Below are 4,343 nucleotides of genomic sequence, written 5' to 3' on the forward strand. Positions count from 1 at the left end.
ATGTTAAAATGAGAAATGAATAGATATTTATTTAACTTACGAACAATTAAAATTCCGAACATGAAACGGAACATCAAACATACCCATACATTGAGGGCAGAAAGGTTGGTTGCGTCCTAATTATTCAAGTATATCGTTATTTTTGCTGATTTAAATTACAAAAGTATATCGACCGCTCCGCTTTTTAGTGCATTGGGGTATCTATATCGGGTGGATCCTTATTTAAAGCTGCACTCTCACAGATTGAACGAAAAAGAGGGAAAGAGACATTTTTTGCGAAAATCCATGGAAACCAGTTATACAAGACTGCTGACAAAAATTAGATCGCAGAGTTTTATATTTATGTTCAAAAATTGATGTTTTATGCATTTTTCTTACACCGTTAGTAACTTTCGAACGGTAATATGAAAACCTGCGATCTGATCTTTTGTAAGCAATCTTATTATCATTGGTTTGCAGATATTTACGCAAAAATTTGCTTTTTCCAAGACAAAAAAATAAATAAGTTGTAAAAATGGTAAATCTGTAAGAGTGCAGCTTTAATATTCATACTGCGTGTGTGATGTACAAACTTGCTTTAACCGTCGTTGTTATAAAAAATATACAGGAATTTGCTATTACATGTATTAATAACAGCTCTTTGCTGATTTAAATACGTTAATATATAAATGACTGTATCTATGTGTCTTGTCAGTCGGAATTCCTCGGCCATTTAGAATCAAAATATCCTCGAAGTAGAAGTAGAAGTAGTTCCTAGAGTTTTAAATTATAGTATTAATTTATTGGAGTGTTTTCACGTGTATTTTGTAATACTAAGTTTAAATTGATTGAGGGTGAAGCGTTTTATTGAATACAATCTCATTGGCTGATACATTGTCGACGAAAAATGTGACGCAGTGAGCGTGTATCGGATGGTTGGCAGTAGGCGGAACTTTAAACACGCGCGAAAGTTGAAATGCTTAATGATGAATGCACCAGTCAGTTGTAACCACCCCCCACCCCCAGGTCCGGGGAATAGCGGGGACTTGGACTTTTGGTACAGCCAAGCCAGGGCAAAGTCCGCGCCCTGCGGGGACGAACTGCTCGTGAACCCCCCACCAAATGCCCCCGCACCCAAGGGACTCTAGATAAGGCCCATTCCCCGCTATATTTGACGTAAAGACAAATCCACCGCATTCACCCCGCACTGCGGGGCCACCTGAAAGGTAAAAACACGGCCCATTTCCCCGGCTATCCCCGGTATACCCCCGGACCGGGGGGCGTGGTTATAATTGACTGGTGCATAAGTCTACTACTTAATGGTTGTCTGTCTGCAATCTAATTGGCTGAAAATGTAGGTTGAATTCTAAATTGATATTATAACGCGATATACTTGCAGCGTAATTAAATGTAAAGATTTCTGACATTGTTAACCGTCCATATACATCCGAGGTTGTTTTCGATGGAGAATGCCCGAGGTGTTCCGATTGTGTTGTCTTGTGTGAGAAGTCAACTACTTTCACCATTTTTCAGTTGAAGTAGGTAGTTGGCGGAACACAAACTTAAATGACAGTAAATTGCCATCTTTGTGATACTCATCGTATTGGTGATGAATTTCATTATTTATTTGAGTTTAGTTGTTTCATTAACGAAAGACGACGTATCATTGAATACTCTAACTTTACAACCCCAAATAAAGTGTCATTTAAACGTTTCATGAAATGAAATCCAGAATGTAAATGTTTTTAAAGTTGTGTAAACTCATGAAATATATTACTAGCAAATTGAACTTTAGAATACAATGTACCCCTCTTTATGACATGGTGTTAATAATTATAGTACGGTTAAAATTAATTTTTCAATGCCTATTTATGTGTACAATATGTTCATTGCAATGCTCATTTTGTCCTGTATGACATATGACATAATTTAACTGAACAAACTTGAAACTTTGAACTGTTATTGAACTATTCTATATATAATATAAAACAAAAGCCACAAATCACATATTTAAAAAAAATGAAAATATAGTTAAATATCAATTCATATTGAGCAGACGGCCACATACAGACAGCATTTGCAAAATCAAAGAATCTAGCCAGAGCAACGATGGTATCATCTCTTATATATTAACATACTTTATCATATTTAAAGAACTTAATTTAATATATAGCTTTTAAGGCAAATGATTGAAAACAATGCTTAATTGATAGTTTAAGAGATATTTTTTAATCAAATTAACAACAGAAACAGAGTAAAACAACATACCAGTATAAAGATGACAAGAACCCAAATAAGACTTTCGTAACTGACTGTCAGTGGTTAATAGGGAAGCCTGGGAGAAGTGATGGGTTTAAAAATACTGAATTGGAAGTTAAGTTGCCAACAACAAACGTTTTCATCGTTTAGTTTTCCCCAGGCTACAATTATAGGTCTTTTTTCAGTTGTCTATGACTCTTTGTTCAGTCAATATCTATCACACCTTGTCTGGCTTGTGTTGATTAATAACAGGCCAGGAGATAAAATAATAAAGGTGGTAAGATAGGTGACAACAGTCAGATGTAAGAATTAAGAATTATGTAAAGTTATGAAACCTTGAAAATGTAAAGGGGAAATAACGAAATCTAACTATTTAACCTAAAGATACAATATAATAAGTTATATAAATGAATTCCAGATAAAAAAAGACAATAATTTCCATCATAAATACGTCATTACAGTTTAATAAATTGCAGAAGTTGGAATATTTGTTATTTTTAAGCATTAATTATAATTATTATTATTGAATATTTTGCAATATTTCATGATGCAAAAGAATAATCATAATACATGCAGGTCCTATGGAGTCTCTAAAACTTTTCACCACCTTAGTTAGTGTTGAATCGATAGAGTTCATGTGTACATGCAGGAAAATGGCCGGGAACGTTTTCTTTTTTTGAAGTGAAAGTAAACATACTTTTTAAATAAAAACATAATAGTTCAAGAGCCGGCTGGCTCATCAGTACTTGTTATAACAACAAAACAAAAGAGTACATTAGTAGGGGCGGTTCCAGGATTTGACGTTAGAGGGAGCGTAACCATTTGACTTGCGCCCCTTTCTCACAACCGATTTTTTGTTTGAAAGTGTTGGCAGGATTTGTAATCCCCCAAGAATATTTTTGAAAAATCTAGTCCGAAATGGTACAATTTGGGCGTATCTTATTACAATTAATCAGCTACATGTATATTGAAATAAAATGTAAGTGCGCCCCCGGTGCGCTAGTGTATAAGATCAAAGCCTTGTTATGACACCAAAAATAAAAGAGTACCTGAAGAGAACGACAACCAGAACCTGCATCATATCAATAAACAAACGTGGTAATTACAATTCAAACAAAAGCATTTGTAAAAACAATCTAAAAGCCCTTTCTACTCGAGTACAATCTGGAATCCAATACGCAAAATATTCAGCATAGATTCATTGCATGTTTTTTCTCGATTTGATTCTTTTCAAAGCACTATTTTCTATGTAATTTTTAAGTACAAAACAACAAAACAAAGGGAATAATTTACATTTTTGCTTCCATTTTTTAGCATACATAGTTGAACAAATTTAAGAATCAAATTACCATAATCGCTGTATTATCTTAATGCTGCACTCTCATCAGATCGCAGTTTTCCTTTCGAATATTACTGTTACTAATGCTTTAAGAAAAATGCATAAAACATCAATTTTTGAGCAAAATATGAAAACCTGCGATCTGTTTTTGTCAGCAGTCTTATATCACTAGATACCATGCATTTTCGCAAGCAATTTGCACGTTCCAAGACGAAAATAAAAAAAAAAGTCAAAACGTTCAATCTGTGTTCAACATAGCTTTAAAGTCTGAACTACATGTTGAAATGAGAATAAGATTTTTGGGTATAAAAACGATAGCGTCGTATAAAAGCGACGTAAATCACTAAAATTAATGCCAACAGATCGTATAGAACATTAGGAATGTAAAATATGTTACAAGATATTTTACCACAGTCTTTGATTTTCTCATGGAGATTATCACTAACTGAAACCTCTTTAGATTGTATAGCGTTTTAGTTGGTATGTACGAAAAGCTCATGTAACCGCACTAGTAAAAGCTGCTATATATATCATTTACATATATATTTAGTATGTATGGAATACGTAAACATAAAACATAGTTTGCCTTAGTCCCGTGTGAATATATTTTTTTCAGAACGCGAAAAACATATAGCCAATATTCACTAATGTTTTGAATCTTATTATAATGACATTATATTATTTATATTATTAATGTTTTTTATACCAATCTGCTTATCAAGCGAAATCACTGTGTAGGTTTGAGCGATCCTCTCGCAAGTGGACG

This window comes from Mya arenaria, chromosome 14, assembly GCF_026914265.1.
Source record: "Mya arenaria isolate MELC-2E11 chromosome 14, ASM2691426v1".
Lineage (NCBI taxonomy): Eukaryota > Metazoa > Mollusca > Bivalvia > Myida > Myidae > Mya > Mya arenaria.